At 42.1% G+C, this 22483-nt stretch overlaps 1 protein-coding gene across 1 annotated transcript in view; it reads left to right on the forward strand.

Annotated features, from left to right (window-relative positions):
* Nucleotides 1-4072: 4072 nt before the first annotated feature.
* Nucleotides 4073-22483, forward strand: part of ZC3H12C (zinc finger CCCH-type containing 12C) — a 41417-nt gene continuing 23006 nt past the window's right edge. The window contains exon 1 of the mRNA XM_034074428.1: nucleotides 4073-4117. The gene's annotated coding sequence lies outside the window, so the exon portion shown is untranslated. The remainder of the gene's footprint in view (nucleotides 4118-22483) is intronic.

The following is a 22483-nucleotide window of genomic DNA, read 5'->3' on the forward strand; positions in this document are numbered from 1 at the left end:
AGAAAAATAGGTCTGGAATGGACCTTGATTAGTGACCTAGTCCATCCTCCAATTCCAATGCCAGATCAATAGGACTTACTATTTGTCCAGTACATACTTAAAGACATCCAGTAATGGAGACACTATTACACTCTGTAATATAAAGCTGTGCTTCACTAATGTTACCATTAAAAAAGCTTTTCCTCCTTGATGCAATTTAAGTCCATTACATCTTCCCTACCTACCAAGAATAGATCTTTCTTCTTCTCTTTGCAATGGCCTTTTAAGTATATGAAGACTTCTTAGCATGTCTTTCTTCTGCCTTTAGCCTGAATAACTCCAGATCCTTTAGACTTCCCAGTATTCTGTTCATGCTGATTGCCACCTACCCTGTCTGCTAGCCCTTCCACTGATGTACTACCAATACTGTATAGAGTGCATGGATCACTTCCCACACATACACCCTCCTGGGATGTTTACTATTTTTGCAATGAAAACATACTGCTGACTCATATTCAGCTTGTGACTTACAGTAGACTCTAGATTCCTTTCTGGAAGATTAGTTTTATAACAATTGCTCCTTGTCCTAAATTTGTGCAAATTTTTATACATGCCTAGCCTCAGCAGCTAAGTTTGTATCCCCAACCTGTGCCTAATGTTTCTTAGACCACTTCCGTATTTGTCAAGATCCTAATCCCCTCCTGCAACATGGCTGCAATTCCTCCCAGAACTGAACAGAACTGTATTTATATTCCAAGAGGATCCTACCTAGTAAGTACATTTTGCCCCCAGCTGTTGATACCTACCCTGTAGGCACATTTGCCTACCTAGTGAAGCTGCAGCTCCATAGTAGCTCCACACAGACTATGTTTCTCTAGCTTTTTACTAGAATATCAAGGTACAATACCAAACAATTTTTGCATGACTCAGTTGCTGTGGTAACACAAATTAACAAAATGTACATTGTCATAGCAGCTTTGTCATATAAAGTATGTAGGCTTTTCTACGCAAATAACAGCAGAAGCACCACAAATGGACAAAATCTGGTGGCTGAAAAGGGAAAATAATGCCAGGTGGAGGCTAAACAAAGAACTGACAAATCTTCTAGATGTTTCAAGGATGTCAGTTTGGAATCAGGGACCATAACTGGTTAAGTGGAAGGAAAGGATAAGGGTCTACCTGCAAAAGATACTCAAAAGACTAAAGTAGAAAGCCAGTAAGAAGCAGACAATGTTTAAGACCTTAAAGTGAAGCAGCAGCTCTTTAAGAAGACAAAAGCAACAGGTACTAATAGTGATATTCTGCTGAAATCAGTTATCTGCTTTGGCATATCTTATAATCTCAAGAACAAGCTGGATCAAGAATGTTGTGGGCACGGGTTACCTGAAAAGTGGTCTGGAGGCACAAAGCACAGGTTTCCCAGGCCAAGAGGGTTAGGAATAGATTCAGTTAGAGAGGCTGACCAGCTCATTGGACAACTGCAAGAATAAAGGAGGTATTCTTTATGTTACAGGCAGAAAACATTCAAATCATGGAAACGAGCTGTAGCTTGTAAGGGGAGAGGAGAAATGGCAGATTAAATGCACAATATAATTAAGAAAGTAAAGAAATTTTGAAAATAAGCATTTATTTTCTAATTAAAAAAAATGGTAACTGTGATACAAATCTGCTAAAGCAAGTCTGACTTCACAAGACATTCCTCATAAGGAAGATAGAAAGGTAAAGAGAGTTAATATGTATGGGAATCCAGTTTTACAGGAAAAAAAAATCATTGTTTATAGACTTGCTATTCTGTATTGTTACATTGTAGTTTATTCGAGAAATAAAGGAGGTTCTGGTTTCAGAATGGGGCAGCTAGTCCTGTTTTCCCTTGTCTTTCCTTTAGGTATTGATTAATCCCACGAGTGTGTTCTCATTCATTAACAACAACTTTTTCCTCCCTTACTGACCAGGAAAGTGTTGTGCAACATGTGAAAGTCCCAGGGAAGCTATGGAAAACCTGAGTTTCAGCAAAACCTGAAGAATGGTGATGTGGGAAAGACTGTAGACATACAATAGGGAACCAAACCAAGAGGAAAAGAGAGATGGGCACGTCGTGGAGGTGCATGAATCCCCAGCTCCTGACTGTCCTATGCAGAGGAAGTCTTTTAATGCTTACAATCCCTTTTCCAAGGTACTACTGCTGTACTTGGGGCTTGTGGTCACAGAACACAAAAATCCTGGATTCTGACAACTGAACATGTATTTTAATTGGGAAGCAACTTGCTTCCTAAGGCGATAGAGGAAATGAGGTTTCACCAATGTGCAGTGCAGTGACATCAAGCAGCTTCCTTCATTTTGAGTAAACCTCATGCTTGAGTAAACTTAACTCACGCTTATAAGTAGCACATTGTAATAAATTACAAAGGTACTATAGGTTTACAGAATTGCAATCTCTTCTCAAAAGGAGATGAAGCCAAGAAGATCCTTTAGGCAAACTCAGCTGGGACTCTGGTACACTAAGGAAAAAAATAACGTGAAATCCTCTTGTGACTTTAAGTAGTTTCAGAATCAATTTCACTTCATATTATTCTGTTATTTCTTATTCTGATAATTGAGAACCATTTTCTCCAGCACTGCAGTGCTTTTAACTGACTCATATGCTCCTCCATCACCAGCAAAGGCTTCCAAAATGAGCAGCAAAGTACCACTGCAAGTGTCTAATTATTTAGTCTTGCTTTCCCTGATTGCCTCTATTAAATTAATATTCATAGCCACATCTGGACCTCACTCTGTGTCTCTGGACTCTTATACAACATCCGCGTGCCTGAGACTGAGGGAACAAGCATTTTTTTTAGTAGGGGATTCAAACTCCTTCTGCACAGCTAAATAACCAAAGGAGAAAGCCGGCCCCTTGCACCATGACCTGAACCCTCAAGATGGGGATGAAATACACTGAGAAAATTGACAGATCTTGTACTGAATGAGTAGAACAGACAAAATCATGTCATCACTCTTACAGATTATGTCACCTCGAAGGGGAAAGGTTTATTGAAACAGGTACAGAAAAGCAGTATAGCTGGGCTCCTCTACAACCTTTTGTCCAAACAAAACTATCATATTTTGTTGGGAAAATAAACTCTGAAAACTGGCCCTTCAGGATCGTATTTCTGTGTAGGATTTCCATAGACTAGATGCAGAAATTTTGTCCATTTTCTGCTGGGTACTGGAAGAGATTTTTATAAACTTCAGTACAGTAGTAGAACAGTAGCAAGTAACAACTATACATACACACTTCCAGTTTGTGAGTAGCAATAGCTGTATGTCATGTCTTGCACAGGATACACTCAACCAGCCCACAAGCCGTGATCACAGTGCCGGCGTTTCATTCATATCTCCTAACCTGCCTCCTGGAGCACAGCCGCCCCGGCAAGAGCACAGAAGGCAGGGTGGGATGGTGTGAGGTGCATTCCTTCATCTGCATGAAAGTAACTGTGGGGTGGGTGGAAACATCTCATAATTAGAGCATGGGACGGAAATTTAGATTTCTACCAACTCCGCCACAGACCCAGTTTGTTATCCTTGATGGAAATATCTCCTGCCTCCCTTTGTCCATCTGCAAAGCCAGGGGCAGTAGGGAGTGCGGACACCTAAATAGTGAACGTTCACAAGCACCCGGAGATCTCAAGACAGCAGCAGGACCTCCCCCACGCCGGGCACACGGCTCAGCCCCGCCGCGGACGGTAACGTGCGGGCATTTCGGAAGGGTGTTACTACGGCGGCCCTCTCCCTGCGGCGGGAACCCACGACACGGCGGGTAGCCCGTGTCCCAGTACTACAGACCGCTGCCCAGGCCGGACCGGGCCAGGTCCTCACCACGCAGGGCCGAGAGCCGGCGCTGGCGGTTCCTCTGTAAGGCTCCGTCGCGCCCCGGCAGCAGGTGCCGCCCGGCCGCCGCGGTGCGGCCTCCTAGCAGCGAGGCGGAGGCGGGCAGGGCGCCCGACGGGCTGGTTGAGAGCCCCGCGGAGCGCCCCTCTCAGCGCCGCGGGCATGAGGAGGCGCGGCGGCAGGCGAGGTGAAAGCGACCTTGCCACCGCTACTGCCGCCAGCGACGCCGGCGGGGCCATCCTCACGGTATGCGGCTGCCGTCAGCCTGCAGGTGGGTGGCTGCAGGGCCGCGGGAGACCCGGCCCCGGACGGGGCGGGATGGGATGCGCGGCTGCCCCCGACGATGGCGGAGAGGGGAATGCCCGCTCCGCGCTTCCGCCCCGGCGCCGCCCATTGCTGGGGCCGAGCCGGCGCGTGTGTCAACACGGAGCTGTGGTGCCGGCCCTGCCCCCGGCGCCTCCCCGAGGTCGCCCGGCGGAGGTCGCCGGGGCGGCGGAGGCCGCTGTGCGGCCGGGAGGAGCCGCCGGCGCCCGGTGCTGCGCGGGGAGGTAGGCGACAGCCCCGTATCCCTGCCCCGCCACCCCAGGGGGCTGGCGCCAGCCGCCCCACTCTTCGGCAGGCCCCGCGGCCGGCCCCGGCCCTGCGGAAAGTTTTCCTGGAGCTGGCCGCTGCTGACCCCGGCGGGAGCCGTGGGCCGAGCCGGCGGGAGCGGCAGTGCCTATCCCAGCGCCGGGCCTGCCCGCGGGGCTGCTCCCGGGGGCACGATCGCGGCTGTCCGGACCTGCCGTTGTCCTGGGGGACACCCGCACCCAGAGTACCGGGGACCTGAAAAGGGATTTAAAAGTTATTTCAGGTATTCTACCTACCCTGCTGTTACCCTGCTTCTGACTTCTGGATTTGGGTTGGGTTTGGGTTGGGTTTGTTGGGTTGTTTTTAAGAATTCTCTGAGAACAGTAGAGATCTGTTCTCTTCACTTTGGGTGAGAGAACCGGCTGCGTAAGTTGCAGCTTGTGCTGTTTAACCAAACCGTAATAGGCAGAAACCTCTGAAAGCGTTGGCTGCACCATTCTCAGATCTATCTGTGGCTTTTAAGTTCCAATTTATCTTAAAAATTAATTTTCATCCACCTGTGTGTTTTGGACCTAACTCTGCAGGCATGTCTGCATAACAGCGCTAGGCATGTACGGTTGTATTTGTGGAGAGGTGACGTTATTTTATAATGCCCCCGGGGGAGGAAACTCTGCTGGGCTGTGTTTGTGCAGCACCTCATGCAGCCGGCCCTGGCCCTGTCTTGGCACTCCCGTGCCTGACTGCTTCGGTAGCTTTGGTAGGGCCAAATAGCCCTTAAGCGATGGTGTTGTTGAAGGCTGGGTTAAGTAAATCCATCCCAGTGAACAGCAGACCACACTTCTTTAGCAGCAGATGTACTGAAATGTCTTGTTTACTTTGTCTTGTCCTCTTGGTCTGTGTTTGCAAAGCAGAGACATAATTAATAATTGCTGCTCTTAATGCAATTAACAGCATACTTAGAATAGCAGTAACATAGTCTTTTGATCTGGAAAGAAAATAAACTATTTAAGTATGTTTGAGTTTTTTAAGTGACAGGGTCCTTCCTCTTCCATTGTCTGCTTACCACTTCGCTTTTGCCCATGGTGTGAGCCAGTGAGTTCATGTACCGCTTCTTCCAGTACTGTGTTAGATAAATCTTAATGAGCTGCACTTTCTGTCTGGTGATACTTCAAGTGAAGTATTACTCTTCAACAGAGTGTACTGTAATGAATAGAGAATTTGTTGCATTAGCTTAAAGCACATTTGACACTATTGGAGGGAAATAGGGAAAGGTTTTGTGTTTTCTCTCCCCACCCCCTTCTTTCTTATTAATTACGTCAGCTAGCCTTAAGAATTCAGAAGCTTTTTTTTTCCCTAATGGAAGTAGTTGAACCAATTAAAAGTATTTTGTCTCTCCACAAACTTTTCTGCATTCATGGTTTTAATCCAACATATTTATTACACCTTTATTACTACACTAGACTTCCAAAGAGCAGCAGTAACTCAGTGGTCTTAATATTTACCTTTACTGTTTGTGATTCTTTTCAAAAGGTAGTTATCGTTTATAAGGTCCTGATAGCCAGAGCTCCACTAACCATATTTCTAGGCATCTGCAAATCAGAACACGTTTAAAAAATGTTGTCTTGTACTGTAAATGCAAAGAGAAGTGGAGTTTATTGGAGGTATGCAATTTAAAAACAAATCCCATATTCTCAACCTGACAGAGCATGAAGGAATTATCCAGACTTGACTCATCTGTAGATTGTGCATTTCAGGCTGACTGCTGAGCTGAGCACAGTCCAATGGAGTGATTTCACTGCCTGATTCTCTGGGTTGTACGAACCCTTAAAAACATTAGTGGTGTTCCAGAGCTGTTTAACCTTTTGACAAAAACTAGGCTTGCAGTTGAGACTTGAAGAGATTGGAGATTCAGTTCAATATTTGATGAAACCTGTTTACTGTTCAATTTTATATAGGTAAGTTGAAAACCTATTGAGATTTTCTTCTGTGAAATCTTATACATCCTACATCAAGTTGAAAACAGTCTTTAAGCAAGCTGTAAAAGGACAATTTGAAGTCAGTGGGAGGTAAAACAAGGAACTTACTTGGCTCAGGTCAGTTTTTGTTGTAGTCAGAAATGCCTATAGCTAAGCAATTGCGTGTTTGGTATAAAGATGTATGATTTAGTTTGACTTCTTTCCTTGCAGAAGTCATAAAATCTGTTTTGGTATTTTCTGCATCAGATCCATAACTTCTGGCTTGAACCAGTAATTTAAAAATAAACTAGCAAACAAAAAACAAATCTGCCCTTGAACATTTCAAGTCTGTGGAGGTTTTTTTGCTGGTTGCACTTTATTTTTTAATTAAAAGAGGTTTCAGTCATGAATCTCTTTGTAGTTTGTATTTTAAATAATTCTTGAAACTGAAGTGCTTGAAAGAGAGTGGCAGTAGTGAGAAAGAGTAAGAAAGGGTTATAGTAATGAAGAGGAAGGTTAGAAAATGCATGATACATAAGTTTATGGTGTAAACCTCATTTTCCTGTCCTGTAAACACTGTTCTGCTGCTTTTGCTGTTCTGTGAAGCAGTGTCCCACATGTAGCTAGGAAGTCATGGATAAGGTGTTGGATTTTCTTAAGTTATTCAAGAGATATTTCAACGTTCACTCATTTCTGTAGTGTTTGTTGCCATGGCAGCTAGCCAGTGGCCTTATTAGTGATCAAGGTAGTTAATGCTTTGGGTTTTGTCCTGTGGTACTCACTGTGCCTGAAGTAAGAAAAAGAAATTCTGCAGCAAGTTGTTTCTGTCAAGAGACTGAAATGTTTCTGACCTCAGACTGAAGTTATTGTATAGTGGTGCTTTGTATCTCTTGTTACATATGTATAGTTGTGTTTAAAATGCCTCCTGTCTTCAAGCTTACTAAATATTTACAATAAATGCGCTGTTTCCACCATATGTTTGAAACAAGAAGCCCATTAATTGAACAAACCCATATTTTTATGCTTGAAAGAATCGACACTTCATCTTAGTTACTAAATTATATGTTAAAAGTAGAATATAACAAAAGCAGATGTGAGATGGTGTAACAAGAAGCAGTCATTTCTCTTACCTCCTGGTCTCAAACTGTAGTCATTTCCAGTTAGCAGAGACAGAAAATCAATTGTAATCTGCTCATAATTGCTTTCCTGGTAGAGTTATGAGGTATTTCTCCCACATTATGTGTGTGTGTCCCCTTCCTCCTTGTTTTGTTTCTTTTTTTACTTATTATTTTTCTCTCCATATTTTTTCCCCTGCATGTCTTGTGGAATAGGCAGCTCTCCATAGTTAGAGGAGATTTTTCACTGTGAAGGTTTGCATCTTTAAATGGTTTTGTGTAGCAGCTTGAGGCTCTGTCAGAAGGCATGTTCCTTACCATGTTGTTTAGTGATGAGCAGAAATTGACGGAGGTTTTCATAACCTTGGGGATTTCTGCTCAGATGAACAAGGTGTTTCTCTTTTACCTATCAGGATCGATTACTTCAGGTTAGATCACGTTTCTTATGTAAAAGGCTGAGCTTGCAGTACCAAAAATCCAAATTGTATTTTGCTAGTATAAAGTGCTGGGCTTGACGCTTGACACCAACTTCACCATTCTGCAAGGATATTGTATTCCCCAGTTAAGGAGTTACTTTAGCATTTTGATAAATTCAAGCTCCATTCATTCTTGAATCATAGCTGCATAATGAGAATGTTTTGAAAGAGTACTTTAAGAATCATACTTTTGCTCTCCTGACTGGAAAGGTCTGGACAAGACCTTTTCAAAGTCTGCCCTGGGGAGTAACGAAGCTCACCCTCTGCAACTGCGCGATTCATTGTTGTTCCAGGCTGCCTCGCAGCTTGTGTCAGACCACCTCTCCTGACTGCCTGGCCATTTTAAGGTTGTATTTGCTTGATTTATGATACCAGTGTAACACTTTAAAACTTGACATACGTCATCCTCCTCCCTGTGAGATGCCTGTTTATGTATATATATGTGCATATATATGTGTGTGTGTGTGTATGGGTAGATAGATGCAAAATAAAATGCTAGACCATTCCAGAGACTGCCATCCTTTAAATGTAGAAAGTCCCTATGTGCTCACAAATATAGCTCCTAATACCTCTGTTTTAGCCTAAACCGATTTGGTTCTAAGTACTTTTGAGATATGTCCTATACGTAAAACTTCTGCAAGATTATACACAGTGTTAAAATTTATTCTGTATTATAGTTTTCTAGAGGGTGGATAGTGGGGAAACTAAAGCTATGTTCAGAAGGAAGGATTACACTTAATAGGAAACTGGTATTTTGAAAAAAGAGTGGGGAGAGAGGAGGGAGAGGTGAAGCAAGACATTATAGTGTTGGGAGTGCAGGAGAGTTTAATGGATGTTAATAGTCCTCCCAATTGAAGAAATACAGTAATTTCTTTTGGTATGAAAGGAATGTATTGGGAGGTGGTTGAAAGTTGCAGAGGAGTGCCAGAAAATTGGGGAAGTCAGTGAAGCTGGAGGTGTTAAGCAGTAAATGTGATGCAGGTTATTGCAAACACCTGAAAAGCAGTCTGCTTGCTGCAAGTAGGTAAATCTCAGAGGCTGAGAAGAGTCTTAAATCCTTGAGTCCTTTACTAACTGACAAAAACTGTCATGGTAGTTCTTAAATGATCATTTGTGTGAATTTCCTCCCCTGTGAGCTGTAAAAAGTAATGTGCTAAGTTGCAAAATCAGTGAATCAGTCCCATCAGGCTTTGAAGTTTTGTGATGAGCTGAAAATTTCTGTTGTGCTGTGACTTAGACCTTTTATTTTAGGACTAATGAAATTTCATGGTTTGGCAGAGATTGGGTGGAAAAGAGACAGATTGCATTTCCTTTGACAGAAGCAAACTGTTAACATAAGTAGCTGGTATCTATAAATCCTCATACCTGTGCTCTCTTAGTCACCATTATAGTTGGTGCCCTGACTCTTGACAGGTTTCTTCAATTCTTCATCATTTGTAAACCTAATGTTTGAGTCGCTGGGTTATCTTACTTAATCTTTCCAATATCAATGCATGGCTCCATCCTTGATGAGAGACAGTTCTCTTGTAAGAAAGGCCATCAACACTTTTCCTGAGGATCTCCACTTCATATAAATGGAGGGTCTGAGAGCCTCATAGTGTGCAGCCATATCCCCTAAGCCCTTTACCCTTTAAAACATTCAAACCTCAGATGATTTCTCTTTCAGCAATAATTCCAGTAGCTACTATGTGTAATGTCAGATCCACTTCTGGAAATGGTTTGTTCTGGCTAGGGAAGGGCTGAGATGTACAAGTGCCCAGGGCTGTGCACCTGGGTTCACGAGTCTCTAGCAGCTGCTTCTGCTGCCATTGTTGCTGGGCTGCCAACTGGGCTTTTGCCACTGTTGCTGAGCTGTGAGTTGGGCTCGTTAGTGTTTCTGGAACTGTCACTGTTGGGATTATAGTCTGGGTTTCTTGGAAGTTGTGAGCTACAGCCTGTATCTAAAATCAGAGTTTTCTGTTTCAGCTGTTGTTTCCCTGGCCACTTGTTTGCTTGTGTGTTAATAGCTTTGTATTGTAGCCACAGTGTGGAAGAAAATAACATCTGGTATCATGCATACATTGATAAGACTTTCATCTGGTTTCAGCAAAAGATTTGCATGGCTTGTAAATGTGTTGCAGTAATGCCCGCTAGCTGGAATTTTTATTGCCAGGACTCATTCAATATAGTGACTTGATTTCTTGTGAGCTCTCTGCCACCTTCTCTGAATTGACCATCGCTTATGTTGTAAGTGAAACTTGGTGTAAACCACCCTTGCCTGATAAATTGGGAGAAATTAATCTACAGATCTTCACAGAGATTTAATGTGTGTTTGCACTGTGGAATTACACAGTCTGTCTTTTTCAAGACTCAAAATAAGTGCTTTTTGGCTTTGATAATGTTGATACCATGCATAGTCTCTCCTTAAAGTTTTGTTCAGTGTTTTGTGATGGTCTTCCCTCTGATTTGTTTCAAAAAACTGGCAGCTCCAACATTTTGTGAGGCTGTGGTAGCAGTCTCTATTTCACGCATGACACCTTGCTACATTTCAGACATTAGTATGTTGCAGATCCATTACCTTTTGATATATACAGCTGTCACAAGACAGACCTCAGATAGGCAAATTCATTAATGTGAGAACAAGCATCATCATCCTCTTAAGGCTGATTTTTCTTGCTGTGCTCTATGTACTTCTGAGAGCAGTTTAAATTGTTCATCTGCAGCTTGAATACGCTCACCGGTATGCCTGTGGGAGCTCTAGGGAGAGAATGTTCATACCAGGCAGACTGAAAACTGATGCCTTCAGTGGGCATTGTAAATGGAGTTTAGTTCATCTGCTGGCATGGAATCCTTTCGTGGAAAGTAAAGCCTCATCCCTTGATAAGTGCAAGATGATGTTGCAAAAATAGGTAATAAGGCCAAATAGGCTGTGTTAGCAAGAGTATAGCCAGCAGATCAAGCGGAGTGATCGTTTGCCTCTTTTTGGCACTGATGAGATTGCATTTGGAACACTCTGTCCAATTTTGGTCTATAAAGGACAGGTGAAGGCTCTGACTTCATGGAGCAAGTCGAGTACACTGCTACCACGATGATCAGGGGGGAGAAGTACATCATGTGCAAGGGGAGACTAGGAGAGCTGAGTTTGCTCAGCCTTACTAAGAGAAGACTAAGGGGGATCTTAATGCTGTCTTCAGCTGCATAATGTGAGGGTGTGGAGAAAACAAAGTATTCAGAGGCATGAAGCAAAAAAACAAAGAAACAGAAGTTGCAACTTACAATAAAGATATTCTGACTGGAGATGAAGAAAAATGTCACCATGAGGATACTTAAACACTGGGGTGGGTGCCTTGCTCAAAAGCTGAACTTGGAAAAGGTGCTGAGCAACCTACGGTAGTTGACCCTGTGTTGAGTTGGGGGTTTGTTGGACTAGCTGATATCAGGAGATATTCTAAACTAAATTATTCTAAATGTTAATAGTTCTGAATGAAGCCTTCCCATTTTCATCTGCCGTCATCAGATCTGACTTTATGACAAAGTGGGACTCTGAAAAGCAAAATGTGAACTCAGGGGGCCAAAAAGGGCTTGAAATACTAACCTTAATGAAGGAATCTACAGGTATTCATGTTACTAAAATCTAGTCAGCTTTCCAACTTAAGAAAAAGAAGAAAAAAGAAGAAAAAATACCGATGGAGTGGAGACTAAGGAAATTTGGTCTGTGATACTAATTTCTACTGTAAAAGTTGCAAGTTTCTGAGCTCAGGATGAAATTACTCCAGGATTCTGAAGACCTACAAAAATTATGTGAAATCACTAACAGTTTGTCTCTTTTTTGACATATAAGATTATTAAACAAAACTGAGCAACCTGTTCTATTAACTTACAAAATACCAGGATTTCAAAGCCAGTACATAGTACAGTTCGGTGGCTTCCTGGTGGTCTCTCCTGAGTTCAGTAAATCTGAAGGAAAGTCTTACCTAAATGACCAGTAGTAAGATAGACTTCTGTGTAGCTATTTTTTTTCTATTTATTTTTGAACTTAGATTTGCAGCTACAGTAACCCACTTTCTGTAAGATCTGGCTATTGCTGCTACTTGTCAGGTCTACTAAAAGCTTTCCAAGAAAGTAAGAAATAATCCTACACTAAGTGTGTCTCGACACACGGCATGACCATCTTTTTCTTCCCTGATTCTTAACTTACCAAATCTGAGTAAAAAAATTGGACCTTAATGTATTTTCTGGCTCTTTCATCCCAGTAGAGAGTAAATGGCAAGGCTGAAAGTCTTGCAGAAAATCCGCTGCTGGCAGCTCTCTTGCAGACGGCTCCAGTCCAAAATGACAACTGCAGCCGTGTGGTACAGGCACAGGAATTGTCTCTCAAACAAGCATAACCCTATGAAGCCATTTAGGGCGACACAGAGTCCAACCAACACCTTGAACTCCGTCCAGGAACCCTGGAGATTATGGAGCTCTGTTGCCAGCAGCATGACCTGAAACACAACCTGGCCATGTCGCTAGACAGTTTGAGAGGCCTATTTTCCTCTGACAAGCCTTTCAAACTCTTAATAATAGTCTGTGGCACAGATAAAAGATGTTAGGTTGACTAGCTAAGTCTCTTAAATTTGTATTTAAATGAAGAGAATACTTTCCTCTTTCACATAACCGTGTTAGTTTTGTTAGAGGATTTTCTTCTGACAGAACAAATTTGAATAAAAGTACTTTGCTAAGCATGACGGCGTACACTTTGTACAGTTGTAGGCATTGTCTGGCCACCCAATATTGTCACAGGAAAGTTAATTAGACAGTTCAGATTTTCATGCTCAGAAAGCATCCAGACAGCGTGACTCATTCTAGAAGTGGGAAGAGATCAAATCGAACATGTATTGCTGGAAACTTTCTTTTCCTAGAGTGCTTTGTATCTTGGTGTCTCTGCTTCAATTCATAAATAATAAAATTAAGAAAGAAATTAAACAGAATGCCCTCCAGCCGGAATTCTAAAACAAACACCGTTGCCCCATTTGTTGCGCAAATCGGCAGCATGTTCACACTGCCCTGGTGTGGATGAGAACAGTTGCTCAACAGCCATCTTAGCATATGGCAGAGGGTTTCTGTGTTTTCTGGCTTGCAGACCCCTTAAAACTTTCCAGTAAAGCTGGAAGGCCCAGCATCAAAGTAGCTGAACTGCAGGATGGATTTTCTTGAATTTCTTTGGCAAAGTGTGTAAAAACAGGATAGACCCTTTGGTGTCTGCAGACTGGAATGTGAAAACCAGTGGCTGGTGATTTTTTTTCCCTCTCTTGTTAAGGATTTTTATTTTGGGTAATTTTCTAAATAACTTCAAATGGTTTAGGCTCTTGCACCCCCCAAATGGGCAGAAACACATACAAGATACTGCATTAAGTGCAGTTTTAAAGAAAGCTAAAAAAACTGCTAGACCTGTATCCAGTGCTGGTGGCAGCTGTTGTATTCTTCCCTTGGATTTGTATTTTTAATTAATTAAATTTTATTTTTTTTTCAGACAGGGAGCAGTAACTGAGTCCTCGGCCTTAAAAGGAGGCTCACAGAATGGTGTGGGTCTTGCACACGGCAGTATCAAAGCACAGGCCTAGTTGAAAAATTGAGCTTTAACTGGTCAGCCTGTGGAAATGGTCACGTTGCTTATGCCCCAGCAAAGGAAAATGTTTCCCTGACTTTGGATGCAGGGATCTTGGATATCTGTTCCCAAAAAACCCCCAAGAATCAGGTGATTTACTGTCCTTGGAAACAAGACTTTTGTGATCCTGCAATCTGTGTGCATATACCCTGGTGTACTGGTGCAGGTATGGTTACAGTGACTTGTATGTTTGTGCCAGGTCTTAACCACTCTGGAGTTGGAGCATTCACTTAAAGATGGGAAAATCCTTGAGTCTCTATCCTTGTGGCAGAGAAGACCGGCGGTGTCTTGGGCTGAGTTAGGACAGGTGGTACAGCAGGTCAGGGAGGTGATAGTTCTCCTCTGCTCAGCACTAATGAGATACCCCTAGAGTGCTGTGACAGGTGATGGGCTCCCCAGGGTGACAGACCTGGACATGCTGGAGAGAGTCTGACAGAGGGCCACAGAGATGATTGAGGGACTGGACATCTCTCCTATGCAGAAAAGCTGAGAGAGATGGGACTGTTCAGCCTGGAGAAGAGAAGGCTAAGTGGAATCTTATCTATGTGTATAAATACCTAAAGGGAGAGTGTAAAACGGGCAGAACTAGGCTCTTTTCAGTGACGCCTGGGGACAGGACCAGAAGCAGTGGGCACAGACTGAAACCAGAAATGTGAACATCAGGAAAGACTTTTTAACTGTGAGGGTGACCAAGCACTGGCACAGGTTGCCCAGGGATGTTTCAGAACCTCAGTGCTTAGAGGTACTCATACACTGTCTGGACAGGATCCTGGGCAGCTGGCTCTAAGTGGCCCTGCAGGGGAGTTGGACCAGATGACCTCTCTTCCAGACTCAATGATTATGTGGAACTGTGGAAGGAGCGTTACCTAGGGATCCATGCCTACAATGGATATCTGAAATTATGGTGCTGAGGCAACTAATTTTTCATTATTCTCTTAGGAAAAGATAGTATGTTTTTGTTTTGTCTCCTGATCATAGAGTCATATAATAGTTAGGGTTGGAAAGGACCTTAAGTTCATCTAGTTCCAACGCCCCTACTATGGGCAGGGACACCTCTCACTGAACCATGTCACCTAAGGCTCTGTCCAATGAGGCCTTGAACACTGCCAGGGATGGAGCATTCACAGCTTCCTTGGGCAACCCGTTCCAGTACCTCACCACCCTAACAGTAAAGAAATTCTTCCTCATATCCAATCAAAACTTCCCCTGTTTAAATTTTAACACATTACCCCTTGTCCTATCACTACAGTCCCTAATGAAGAGTCCCTCACCAGCATCCTTATAAGCCCCCTTTCAGATACTGGAAGACTGCTCTGAGGTCTCCACGCAGGCTGCTCTTCTCTAGGCTGAACAGCCCCAACTTTCTCAGCCTGTCTTCATATGGGAGGTGCTCCAGTCCCCTGATCATCCTCGTGGCCCTCCTCTGGACTTGTTCCAACAGTTCCATGTCCTTTTTATGTTGAGGACACCAGAACTGCACACAATACTCCAAGTGAGGTCTCACAAGAGCGGAGCAGAGGGGCAGGATCACCTCCTTTGACCTGCTGGTCACGCTCCTTTTGATGCAGCCCAGGATATCGTTCGCTTTCTGGGCTGCAAGTGCACACTGAAGCCGGCTCATGTTCAGTTTCTCATTGATCAACACCCCCAAATCCTTCTCCACAGAGCTGCTCTGAATCTGCCCAACCTGTAGCTGTGCCTGGGATTGCTCTGACCCAGATGTAGGACCTTGCACTTGTCATGGTTAAACTTCATGAGGTTGGCATCAGCCCATCAGCATCGTCCCTCTGAATGGCATTCCTTCCCTCAGTGTATCAACCAAACCACACAGCTTGGTGTCACAGGGAAACTTGCTGAGGGTGCACTCAATCCCACTGTCCATGTCACTGACAAAGATGTTGAGCAAGGCCAGTCCCAACACTGATCCCTGAGGGACACCACTCGTTACTGGTCTCCAACTGGACACTGAGCCATTGACCATAACTCTTTGCATGCAGCCATCCAGACAGTTCTTTGTCCACTGAGTGGTCCACCTATCAAATTGATGTATTTCCAATTTAGAGACAAGGATGTCATGTGGGACGTCAGCTGCTCTACCCCTGTCCATCATTTCCATAGCCCCATCATAGAAGGCCACCAAATTGGCCAGGCAGGATTTCCCCCTAGTGAAGCCATGCTGACTGTCACCAAGCACTTTGTTGTTTTTCATGTGCCTTAGCATGACTTCCAGGAGAATGTGCTCCAAGATTTTGCCAGGCACAGAGGTGAAACTGACTGGTCAAAACTATTTACTTTCAAAATGAAAGTCTTTGCTTCAGAAAATCGCATTTCTGTAGCTGCTTCTCTGTGTGGTAATGACGAGTAATGCCAGTGGCTTTGCTTTTACAGAATGCTGCTTTATGCTTTCTCTTTGGTTGTCTGGTATGGCTCAAGCTTGTTGGGCTCCTCGTGTAGGCAGACTGTGCAGTTAGGTGCAGCTGCAGGCAGGCACTTTGTCATCTTGTGAACAGCTCATGGTCGTGGCCTTTGTCTACCCACAGACAAGGAAGGACTTAATCCATTTATACCAATGGTTAGCAAAAAAGTAATCACTGCTTATGATAAAACTTCGGGTTTTCCTCTTCAAAACTTTTTAGAGGATGACATGATAAATGCTGCAACTGTTTGCCTCAAGTCTTGTATGCAGTCAGTAGTGATCATATAACAGGATTATACAAGAAACTGTAGACATCCTAACCTTTTAAGATGATGGTATGCCGGAAAGTGCAGCTCTGCTTTTTTAAATTATAAAGATGATCCCAGACATTGAAAGAGTGACAGAACTCTTCACTGCTTTGTTTCAATGCATTTGAATGCATATTTTTCTACAGAGATATTACACTGCATTTGAAAATACAGTTGATCATTTTTAAATACATTTTTTTTAAAGGCTGGTTATTCTTCTAGGCAATGCATTACTGATCTTTACCACAGTTTACCACATTTTTTAATGAATTCTACGCACTTTTTTGTGGTCATTTAATTCACTGCTCCCTACAGCTGTAGAGTGGGGGGGGTTGTTTTTATGGCTGTCTAGATACAGTCTAGAGCACCAGTTGTTCCTCAAAACTAAGTAAACTTCTTTCAAAGTGTTCTTAAAATAGTTTGCATCTCTTAACATAATAACTGAAAAAGAAGGATTTCTGTTGTATTGCCACTTCCTAATATTAAAGATAAGCATCTCCCTTGCAGCTCCCAAGTCCAACAGTGAATGTAGGATATTTTGCAGTGAGATTTGTCTATAGTATACAACCTTTATTTCTATTTCATAAGTGCAGTGGTATGTGATTGATTTAGCTTGTGCAGTGTGTTCTTGCAAATACATCATTTATTACTGGAGGCTTAGCGTAAAGTTCTGCAATAAAAGATAAGGAAATACTTCGGTGGCACAAATTGTCTTTATCTGCAGTAATACCACTTGAGTTACAGAATGACCATTTTGTATGCTTGCATAAAATGATTTCTTTTTAAATAAGGCTTTGTTTGAAACAAGAAGAGTTGGCTGGAAATAACAGCTCTTTTTTAGGGTGGGGTTTTAACCCTTGTAGTAGTGCTTCCTTAATATATTCAGCCTACACTGCCTGAATTTCCCACCTGTCCCTCCTTTCGGCTTTCTGATCCTCCCATATGTGCTTTTTATATCAAACTGGGCAATGGGGAGAGGGATGCTGCTCATCCCACCCCTCGCCCAGCTGAGAGGTTCACCCATGTCCGTGTCTCTCTGCAGCATTCCATCACCTTGCTGTGTGCCATTTGGAAATCTCCTTCCCCCATGGAATCCCCGAGCTCCAGCCATTTTAGGTTTTTGTGCTGGCCTGTCATCTAACCAAGTGGCATTAAGGACCCGATGAGCACTGAACACAATGTCCAATCTCTAAGAGACTCGTAACCAGGTTTTTATAGCTTATCTTGCAAGACCAGAAATTTGAAGAGCTGTTACTTTTGCTGTATTTTGGTGACTTGTTTTAACTTACTGATTTACTGTATTTGAGATATGGTAATACAAGATTGCTGTACTAACCAGGTTAATGGATGTGAAGGTTTCTGCAGAAGAAATAGAATTTGCTTTGTTCTTTTGTACTGTGTCCATTCTAGTGACGAGTCATAGGCTCTCACAGGTGTGCTGGAGAGCCAGTGTTTCTTACTGAGGTTTCTTGGTTGAGCTCATCATTCCCAGAAGAAAGCCTCATGCCCTGGTTAAACCTTAGTACAGATGCTTTTCTGTCATCACAAGCATGATCTAATAGGACAATCTGACACCTTGTAAAACTTGGGCAGTCCAGCTTCTTTTAGGGCAGAGCTGAGAAGGTGCTTCAGAATAAGCATCTGGTTTAAGTAACTGACATTTTGCACAAGATAGAATTAGAAAATGTCTTCTTAATTCATGCAACTACAGCTTGTTAGAATATTTTCTATAAATTAGACAATATAACTTCAGACTTCAGACTTTGTCTGTTCTTGCCTTGGTCATGGTGCTATAGTGTGACTTCACAATTATCAACAACTAAAGTTTAAGCCTAGTTCCCTGAAGACATGTTGTTGGAGTATGGAGACTTATTTGGAGGGGTGAGCTATTCTTATTGTTACTGTAGAAGACATTGAGGGGTCAGGTCTTCTCAAGTGAACTTCTTACAACCTTTTTTTTAAGGCAGATTTTAAAGCCAGATTCACTTGCCCTAGTTGTGCTTGTAGTGCCCTAAGTAAATCACGTTTGTGCTATGGTGTTCTCAGTTTGTGACAGATGCACATAAGCATATCAGACATGTCCTCTGCAAAATGAACATTTCTTGTAATGCTAAAGAAGTACCTGGCTCTAATCAGGGGGGATACTCAACTAATGACAAGCCAAGTGATCCTGACTGCATTTGAGGGCAGTTCTTGGACATAGGTGAACTGGGCTGGCTTCCTATTTTGCCTACAGAGGTTTTAATATGCTTAACATTATCCAATACCAGCAACTGAGGTAGTCTAAATACCACAGCAGGGACTGATTAGCTTTTTCAGATCACTGCTTTTATTTTCTGTTTGCAAAGAGGCTTAATCCAGTGCTGGAGATCAGGCATCCCACTGTGCTCATGGGTAGCTTTCTCTCACTCTTTGTGTTCACAGTGGCAGAAATTAGTGAGGAGACTCCTCCTGCCTCCGACTTCAAAGCTCCAAAATAGTGGTGTTAGTAGTTGTTCTTAGGAGTGTTTAATGGACAGTGATGAGAAACTACAGTTGGGGTTTCTGCTTTGCAGCTTAGTATCTGGGCACATGATAAATGCATCAGTATAACAGCATGATGGTATATGATTTCATTTACTATGTTGAATCACTTTAATATCCACATAAAGCTTGGGAAATTATTCGAAACAGTTCCAACAAACCTGTTCATATTCTTTGAAATCACTGTCTAGGTTTCCCAGCAGATTGACTCTCCTGCCAAGCAGAGGAGGACAACTGCCTCTGTGGTTTTCAGTATTGCTTCTAGTCATGTAGTGATGCTGAAGTTCAGTAAATACGCTTTAGTAGTCATTCAGATGAACATTTGCAAATATAGAATCCCTTCCTCCTCTGTACTGGGCTGTTTTCACTGAAGCTACCAGAAGTGGCAACTTTTATTTGAAAGTCCACATTGTTCCACTTTTTATGATCATTGCTGCTGTTATATCAGTAAATGTGTGTGTTGCAGGGCTTGGTGGTATTAAAAATAGTGGGCAGAAAGGGGAGGTGTGGACTGAAGTTTGTGTTTCCTTGTGGTTTACTTAAAAATGAAATCAGTAACAAGCTGTCTGTGGCTTAGCTCCTGACTTTTGTTCAAATATTTCATCATTGCAAAGACAGGAAGATCTTGGCATCTAGAACAGATCTGTGAAATAAAAGGGCAAGAAGTTCTGTTGCAAATAAATATGAGTGACTCCAGAACAAAAGAGTGGTTCATAGTTCCTTTCTGTCAAATGCCCTAATGTTTCAATGCCACTACTTAAAAATATCCATTATTCCTCATATTAATATTATGTGGGTTTACTTTAATCAGTTGCACCTTCCACTGAAATTGCCCAGAAGTACTCTGTTAGGGTTGTGTGTAAACACAAGTTTATTACATTTATTGACCGATGTACAAAAGTGTCAGTAGATTCAGAAAGCAGTTTCTGAATACATTTCAGTGTTTAGTGTGGGCTCCTTTCATACCTCCTCACACTTTATACCAGTAAGATTAATTTTGCTAACAAGAAAAGGGGACTACAATAGCTGCCGATAGATTTCTTTCTCTTTCATATTTTGCCTTACAAAGAACTTTTTGTTTCCATCAGAGAAGGGATTATATTCCTTAAGACTGATATATTTTAATACGAACTCACAAGTTTTACTACTCAAAAATAATTCCTTTCTTTGTTTCATGAATTAGAAACAATGAGAAGCTGAAGTCTGCCCAAGCCAGGTGTTTCTTGTTGGCAGCCTGCTCCCTAATGACTCTGGCTCTCATACAGCAGCTGCCTGCTAGTCTCTTTTGTATGGCCTATTGTTGCTGCACACCCCTCGTTAATACACATGCTGCCCGGGGCAGACCCTGAGAATGACATCAACTTGCTTATCTTAGAAACCTCCGAACCTGATGCAGGGTGGGGAGGTTGCCTTGCATCTGCCCAGCCAACTAATTGTGAGCTCTGTGGACTGTGATTGGCTCTGGATCCGCTCAGTAATAGGTTAAGCAAAGACATCGTGGGTCCATCTGTTCGTCCATTCATTGTTCTGCTCACTTGCCTGAAGTCTGCAGCTGAAATCGTGTTAAGGAGTTGCTTCTGGAACAGCTACAAGAAACCAATGTCTGTGTGTTTTCCAGTGAACGTAAGTATATGGGCTTCTCTCTGCAGAAATGGGACATTTCACCTTTCTGGTGTTTCAGCATATTAGTTTGCATTTGGACAGCATAGCTAGTGTGTGTGTTGGCTGAGATTTGCACACTTCGGGTGTCTCTTGGAAAAAGAGGGAAAGAAAACCAGTTTTGCCTGAAGACTTAAGTATATTAAAGAGCAATTATCTCACCTGGTGCGTTCTATTAAGGAACTTTCAAAAGCATCAGTAGTGGTGTATTTCCCAGAATTTGAATATGGTAAGCAATAGCCATCAGCAGAACAAATTCTCCTAAAGTCCCCTCAGGAGAAAGGGAGAGTTCATCTTTAAGTTATAAGTATTTACCTTTTTTGCAAATGCGCTATTACTTACATTAATTTGTGACTTGTAGAAAAAGCTTTTTAAAAAAAAATCAAATGACTTTTACATTATACCATACAATATGTGCAATCTCCAGTGTTTGTGAAAATAGGAAGAGCTCCATTGCAGGCTATCTGAAGATACTGTACTGCAAAACAGAGCATGAGGATGCTGTTGGATGGGAACATGTTCCAGTCAAATATTTTGTGCTTTGAAAGCTATTAAGTGTGTCAGAACTAGCCTGGCTATTTTTATGAACTTTCTAATCTTCTTTATATTTTGAGTTCAGATGTTAGGCTGAAGAACAAACACTGTATACTCCAGGAGCCTGTGTTCCAAGAAAAGAAAAAGAAAGAAAAACAAAACAAAGACTTTCATATATGAGTTGGAAGGGAAAGAGAGCATATAAAAGGGTTAAAAAGAGGTTTGCATTTCTACCACATGCCCTATTGTGTGAACATATGCATGAGTCTATTGAAAGTTTTCAGAAGATGGGCAGGCCACCAGTTGCTGGTCTCCTGCAGTTCCAGTAGACATCTGTTGCCCCAGAGCATTAACCAATCTGTTCAATGGGACATCCTTCCTTTGTTGGATAGAATGATGCAGACAACAGCACTTGCTGAAATGCAATGGTAATTAAATACATAGAAACTACAGCAGTAGACATTTATTACATATTCATTATTTTATTTGCATTGTTTGAGTATCTCTATCATTTGGATAACAATCAGGTTTTTTTTATTTCTGATCAGCTCTGCACTTCTATTTGTGACAAGTAACTACAGTGTTTCAACAAACTGTGATTTCAATATTTTCCATTTTGTGTTTAGAAGACTCAGAAAAAGTCTGTGTGAAAATAGGCTGAACTATTTCACTGTAGAATGTATCTTTGGAAACTTGACAGTCTTTTGAGAATACACAAGCTCTGTTACACAGTGCCACATGACACTGTTTCACTCTTCCTTATTTTCCTCTGTGAACTAAATTTGCATTAAATTGCTTTTCTTATGCTCATTTGTAAGTGGAAAATATTCTGAATATTAAAAGATTAGATGATATACTTGCCCACATCCCTTTGAGAAATATTTCTGGTTTGTGCGAAGGTGAATTAATGGGCTGATTAATGGTTAGTGGAAACTAATGGTGACTTCTAAGAAATGAGAAAAGATTACATTTCCACAATGGAGTAGTACAGTGCTCACCAAGAGTATTACGTTTATACTTTATAAATGTCTTTGACTCAGTAATACAATATTTTAGGCCTTTAACAGTGAACCTAGTGTGAGATACTGTAGTTTTAAACAGGATATAGTTTAAAACATACATTGTCATACGTATGTCTAAATTGGGAGTTAACAGTTTTGTTAATTTTGTCATAAAAACAAGTTCTATTACTTGGCTGTGCTGAGCATAACCAAAAGTTGGAGACTTTCTCAACAATGATTTTCTGGTTGAAGTCTGCCCAAGCAGATTTTTTAATGTTTGTTTGGCTCTCACTTGGGTCGGAATTCATAGCAGATATTTTTCTAAGCTATATTGCATGGTATACTTTAAAACCATATGTGTGTAATGAGAGTCTTTGTAAATAAAGAGTGCAAGGAGTTCTTATCTGATGTTGCTCCTTGGATAAATATGACCTTTTCTGGTTTTCATGTT

The sequence above is a fragment of the Melopsittacus undulatus genome, chromosome 2 (genome assembly GCF_012275295.1).
Source record: "Melopsittacus undulatus isolate bMelUnd1 chromosome 2, bMelUnd1.mat.Z, whole genome shotgun sequence".
NCBI classification, from domain to species: Eukaryota; Metazoa; Chordata; class Aves; order Psittaciformes; family Psittaculidae; genus Melopsittacus; species Melopsittacus undulatus.